Below are 7,215 nucleotides of genomic sequence, written 5' to 3'. Positions count from 1 at the left end.
GCAGCCAAACCACATCCTGACCACAGAAACTGATCAGTTTCTGTAAACACTACAATCTTCCGCTAACCCAAGAATTTTGTGTGACTAATGTGAAATTGTTTGTCAAGTATCAACCTGTCTTTGTTCAGTTCATTTTGCAACTTCTGAAGAATTTATTTGAAACAGAGACTTTCTTCTTTTGCAATAGAGTCTTCCAATTTACTGGAAATTTACAAAAGCAGAAGAAGCTGCATCGGTTATAATGATTCCTTAAACGAGCATCACTAAAAAGAATTAACTGTTTGTAATGTGCCAACGTATGTAAAGACAAGTATTAGTAGGTTACTTTGATAGTGGCATTTTCTGAAGTTATGACCAGAGTTTCTATCGACATTTTTGAGGATTTATTTGAGTTTTGAGTGCAGATAACCTTAGAAAACCTTAGTTATACCAGATGTAAAAATATGTGTAGCGTGTCTGTGTGTTTTCAGATTTGACTTGAAGCATAATTTTTGATTTTAATTGCAGCCCATGCCAAGTTGGAAAACCGCTTTACACTAACTGACCAGAACCAAAAGGCAGGCAGACATGTTAGCAGCTCCCCAGGGTGTTGTTGGAGTCAGAAACGGCTCCAAAGGAGACGCTGGAAGGAATATTGGAACAAAACACAACTCCAAATTACAAGTGTTTGATGATGCTAACCCAACAATATGCTTGACAAACTGTAGTGTGTGTGTGCATGTCTTTGTGTATAAGAGGGGTACAGTAGATCCATCATAGCCTGCTCATAAGGCCAAAAATTAGCGATAACGTCCTGGCAGATACTGGGGCTTATTTAAGATCACAAGAAGTGGAGACAGCGGCGGAGCGGTGAGAGCGAACTGATATTTTCCTCAAAGACCGCAGCGAAGTGAAGGAACGTCTCAACACCTGTGGGCAAAGGTCACTCTCATGCTAACAAGCTCCTCTCTCCATCTGTACAGACCTACCTTTCTTCCTTTTTTCCCCCCCTTCCACCTTTTTTGGCTGGAAAGTCGTTACCGCAATTGTTTTGAGTTTCCAAGTTTGCAAAATGGTTGTTCGCTGTTTCTTTCCGTTCTGCTTCCTACACACCCTTCCTGTTCTTTCATTCTTGGTCTCTCAACAGAGAAAAAAAAAGAAATTGCCAGCTTAACCTTTTCCACTTTTCTGTCTGAGTAACAGGAATGGAAAAAAAAAAAAAGTCACTTTCCGGTATTGATTGGTTAAAATGTTTATTCCTACAAATGACAGAAAATCAGTAACCCACCGCCGCCGCCTCTGTGTTTCCAGAAATATTTGGACTGGCAGCGGTGCCTGGCAAAGGGAGTGCACTTGTTACAGCCCAGTTTACAATTGTGCGCTTGCATGTAATGCGTTAAACACGGAGCCTCTCGAGAGAAGCTCTTGGCATCAGAGGAAAGCCATGTCAGCGGTGAGATTAGAGGAGGATGCTCACTCCTTTATTCCGCTCTTGACACTCATCTGCCACTCACGAACACGTATATTATTTCAGTTCCCTCCACAAAAACCAGCATAACAGCAGGAATTCAGGGGAGATAAATAATTTGTTAACTCTGGCAGTCCACCACAGCGTCTCATGAGACATCTAAACTCAGGCTGCGCTCGCTCAGGCCCTCCAAACATTTATCCACATCTGCCCAAATTCAGGATGCCAGTGAGTTACGACTGTGCATTAAACTGCTGTGACGCAACAACCAGATAGATTCAGACCTGCTGCTCTCTTCAAAAAAAACTCCGACGTTCTGTACACAGAGTCCCACCCACACACAACCTTTCTGGCTGCATTATTTGATCATGCATGGATGTTGTATCTGATTTGTTTTGAAATTCCTCCACGAAAACCGCAGTGAGACACTCTTTGAAGAGAGGAAGGAGGTACAACACGGTGGAAAATGCCAGGATTTGTCTCCCTGTATTTTGGCTGCACTTGATTTATTGTGCTCAGCCTAGTTTTGGAGACTTTCTTTTAAGTAGACTTTTTTTTTTTCTTCTCCCCCCAACTGTACTGCCGCCCTGCCTGTTGGCTTTGGCGTGCATATCCGCTCAGTTTATTTAACCTCAGCGTGATTGACAGCTCTTGTGTTGTGTTTTTTTTTTGCTGCTTGATCTCCTTCCCGAGCACAACCCAGAACGCTACACAAAAAACACAACGTTAAGGCCCGGGAACGTGTGGTTCCAGTTAAAGTGTCGCTTCAGATCACATCGGTTAATTGTGAACCAGGGATTCAGATCTATCGCTGAAGGAACATTAACGGTGCTGCGTCAGTCGTTGCCCTCCTAACGGCTTTTAAATGAATCAGATCCTGCGGAGCTCAGGGGTGAAACGGGGTTAAACGGCTGACAGGGGGAAGACGTCGTGTCTATTTTTAACACCGAGCGAGAAGCGGTGATAAAAGAAGATACACAAATTAGAGAATCCACTTCATCAACAACATCGACTGAGTGTGGAGCCCTCCGGGGGTAATGTGGTAGAAGGGAAACATTTAGATGAGAATCCATGGGAACAGATTAGTGAAACTGTGCAGCGACTGAGAAACTGAGCGCATCAGTGATAACATGTCAGTGCTTCGTTTCCTCACACATCACATGAGAAGCCGTCCATGTGCTCCATCTGCAACATGTTTACATCAGATGGCTTAGAGCAGGGGTGTCCAATCCTGGTCCTCGAGGGCCACAGTCCTGCATGTTTTAGATGTTGCTCTCTTCCAACACACCTGATTCAATCGGTCAGCTCATCATCAAGCTCTGCAGAAGCCTGATAAGGATCCTGATCATTTGAATCAGGTGTGTTGGAAGAGGGAAACATCTAAAACATGCAGGATTGTGGCCCTCGAGGACCAGGATTGGACACCCCTGGCCTTTATTCTGAAGGAGCAATGTACAGTAATAATACAAACTCATGGCTGAGATCTGGGAAAACATTAGCAGAGCAAGAAATGTGAGATATCAGACAAACATACAGGATTACAGCAGCTTATTTGGAAAGAAGGAGTAAAAGCAAACTGTAAAATGAATATCCATAAATATATAATATAAACTGACGATCTGGGATTAGATTCATTCCTCTGTACGTACCACATGTGTGCTTTTTCTGTGCAGTGAGATAAAGGCTAACATGGATGTGGATATTTTAGATATTTTCACGCTGCTCTTGCCTCTTTGCTATAGTTTTGTCGTTCCAACATAAGGGCAATGTCATTATAATGCACAGAAAAGATCGGCACCTCTTGCAACTCTATAGACAAAGAAAGGAGGTGAACACCAACGCTTTGATAATGTGTCATCACTGATTTACTCGTCCTTGCAACGCTGAACAAATGACTTGAAATTAGCAGCGATTACAATAACCTTCAACCTACTTAGCAGCCAGCTATTGCGTGTGATGCCATTCACGCTCAAGTGGCTGCTAAAGTAGCTTAATCTGTAATGTCACTGACTTGTTTTAGTGTTCCAGCGCAGTTAAATTAGTCAGATGAATTGAAATCAAATTACTTGAGATGTGCTCTTGCAATTTACAAGCAGGGATGATAAAGCATTCGTTTTTTATCTCAGGCTGCAGTGAACCTCCCCCCCAAAGCGCCCTTACTGGAATTAGGACTGTGCTGGCCTGAGGAGAGTTTGCACAGAGCACTATTATAATCACGAAGCTCGGAAAAGACGACTTGGTTGTTTGCATCAGGGACAGCAAGAGAAAATAAACGTCCATATTCTCTGGCTGCAGCTAAAAAGAAATGACCAGTACAGTGTATACATGCACATTTATACAGCTTATTTCTTGTCTCCTTCCGCTTCTTTTTTTCTGGTCATTTCCGTGCAGTAAATATTTTCTTAACATATCCCTCCATATCTGATTTTGTGTCATTCTCATGAACGCCTCATGGTGTGCGTATGTGTGTGATTGTGTGTGTGTGCGTAAATACTGTTTGTGGGACATTTTGTGATTGGTGGTCTGCAGAAGAAAAAATAAGGCATTTGGATTATATTTCCACATGGAGCAAATTTCTGCACACAAACATGACTGCACACTTACAAACCCACACTAAACTCCCCTGACACACACACACACACACACAAACACACACACAATGAGCATTGTGTTCCAGGTTTTATTTTGCAGAGGGACATCTCTGCTCGCAGTTTCATTCCAGGAGAGAGAAACACAGCTGGAGCCTCTGGGACGCAAACAATGTGGCGGCAGTGACCATGCCAGGCACGCAAGCACACACACACACACACACACACACACACACACACAATCCTTCTTGTAGGTTGGACATCCTTCAGTCGCAATTTTCAGTTACTGCACAGACTAAGAATGAGTTTCTTAACATGTGCACCTTGTTATGAGTATATTCTCTTCTTGCAGTTACTCATGTCATGAGTCACTTTCTGTGCTTCTGTTCTTCCACTTTATCATCCAAAAAAATGTGCTTCCAGGTATTTCTAAGGTGGTCGAGCAAACTAATCCATCGCTGTGAATATTGCGTTTTATTTATTTTCTTCAGCATTATTTCAAATAAACCCCAGTCCTCACTGGACACAGAAAAGCTCCATATCGTACTTGACCTGTGATTTCAGAGACCCCCTACATGTTTGGGTGGTCAAGATATATACAGTAAACACTGTACACAACATGTTTAGTTGCATGTACATATAGTTAAGAGTTGCCAAATAGCCAATTATTTTCAGCAGCATCCTTTACAAACTTAAGAATCAGCCAAAAAAATTCTACAACCCATTTCAACACATTTATAGGAAAATATACAAACTAGATTCACACAACTTTGTCTTTGACAGTAAATGAGTACAACGTTATTAGGATTGTGAAGGAGAATGTGAGCGTTAGGGTTAAAAACACCTGCAGCCATGTCCTTTTAAAGCGTGCAATTTTTGATAAACACTTGTGGATCTTATTATACATGCAAACTGTGAGCTTACATATCAGTCAGTTCAAGTCCGACCCAAGAGTGTGATTCAAGCTACAAAAAAAAGTTCCCACTCTGTCCTTCCAATATTGTAACATCTCAAACAGCAACCTCGGTTGAACCTCTTCGGGAGAACATATTAAAATATTCGCCTTGTGCGGACTCGGTCTTGCTGAACCCTCTGTAACTTTCACCCTCCGCAGATTCTTTGGCTTGCACAGAGAGCATGACAACATTGTCAACACGGATCCAGCAGAGATCCGTGGTGAGTAATTTTAATTGCTTTAACACATCCATCATCACTTGTTTATTAGTTTTTCATGCTCTGATGCCTCCTAGTTTTCATTATAAAAATGTCTCAGAGAGAAATTAGTTCAGTCTCTAAATCTCAGCTGAAATGTTTGATATTTACAGGTGGCATCTGTGGTTCGGGTCCAGCTCATTAGCGGGCTCAGGGACTGATGTCAAGGGGCCGAGCGTGGTGCTGTATCTTAAATGGAATGTGTGAGGTTTTTTGGCAAAAATATTTCCAAAATATATATAACACTTGCCTCAGCAAGTGAGAAGGGATACTTCCATGAATCACACACATATACACACATACACACACCCTGGAGGACTTTACTGGCCAACACTTGATGAAGAACATTATCCCCTGCTATGACACTGATCAGGGTCTAACGCCGGAGAAGATGAAGGTTGTGTTGCGTATTTGCAGCACTGGGACTCTGCAGAGATGAGAACTGATGCTCCCCTGCTGAATAATGTGGGAGCAAAAAAACCTGTCAGTCAACATGCTGTCAACATCTTTGTGGAGGATTTTTTGTTCTCTTTTCAGTGGTCTTTTTTTGCCAAAGTATTTATTCATTTCCTAAAACTTTTCAAGAAACGTGGCAACGAGACCCAAAAATATGTCTGTAGCGTTTAATAAAAAATGAAGAGCTCCATGTGTTTTTTGAATTTTAGTGCACCATATCAAAGGCTTGATGGTGAGACCACCTCGTTACTGGAATAGGGCAAGAGAAGTTTCATTTGCCTGTGAAATATCCACACATTCTTCCTTTCTTCCATAATTTTTAATGCTTTGTTTTTGTCAACAAACTCGTAAAAAATGACCAAAATCAACAATAAATTCAACGCAGTAAAAGAATACTGGCAGCAGATCTTTCTCCTCTGCGCAGTTGTTGCTCAAACATTATTAAAAACACATCGGTGAGCTACACGGTTGCACGCAGTGACATGTGCCTTCATTACAATTAAAGTGGGGACTGTTTGGTGGCTTTTTTTTTAAAAAAGTCAATCCTATGTACACCATCCCACGGCACACTAAATCAGCAGCTGACAACTCTAAATTCCCTACATGAACACAACTTACTAAACTACAGAGTCCAGGAAATCACCGTTTAATAGTAATTCATTCATTCAAAAAATACATTTGTGTTATGTTCTGTGGGAGACTATGTGGTTGAGTCAGAAAGCCTCAGACAGAGTAAGGAGCTCCAACGTAAAGCACTTCATTGATTTTGGTCTTTTCATGCAATTTGATGACGGTGATAAAATCGTGGAATATCACCCCGTCTGTTAAATGGTTGCATTATGCAGCAAATTACTGTAAAATGTGCCTAAAACTTAAACATGCACATTTTAAATAGTAAGAAAATTATGGCAGCTTTTACTGCATTTGGAGGCCAGCAATATGATCACAGTGTCAAACCCACTTCAAGTGGACAGCTCAGTTTCGCTTTAAGCGCTTCTCTTTTTCGTTTTGTCTTCATGTTCTTGAAACATGCCTATTATTTTATTTTGGTGATGGGTTCAAGTACGCCTTCCGGCTGCTGTGCTTAAACAAATTAAAATGTGCTCCCGCCTCCTCTTGTGCTCACACACACATACGAGTGTGTTTATCTTCTTCTCTGTGCTCTTGTATTATTCATAGGTAACAAAATGTAAGCTACCATCGGAGACAGATGGTCTGGCATATGTTCATCTACCCGACTGCCTCTTTGGACCCAGCATGCACACACACTCACACACGCAAACACATGAATACGCACACAAAACCTAAAGCTCGGCGACCTCGTGTTCCTCAGCATCCCAGTAAGCCCATAATAAGAATGAGAGTGACATTATAAGGATCGGCGTAGTGGCATTGTGGAGATACAGATGGGGCCTCAGCGTGTCTCTAATGAATGTGGTCTGTGGAGCCAGTAGATCTGTCTGCTGTATGTGCAGCGGTTTATACGCTGCAGCTCCACTTATTGACTTGGCC

The sequence above is a fragment of the Stegastes partitus genome, unplaced genomic scaffold (assembly GCF_000690725.1).
Source record: "Stegastes partitus isolate 25-593 unplaced genomic scaffold, Stegastes_partitus-1.0.2 Scaffold169, whole genome shotgun sequence".
Lineage (NCBI taxonomy): Eukaryota > Metazoa > Chordata > Actinopteri > Pomacentridae > Stegastes > Stegastes partitus.
Note: the sequence above shows the minus strand (reverse complement) of the source record.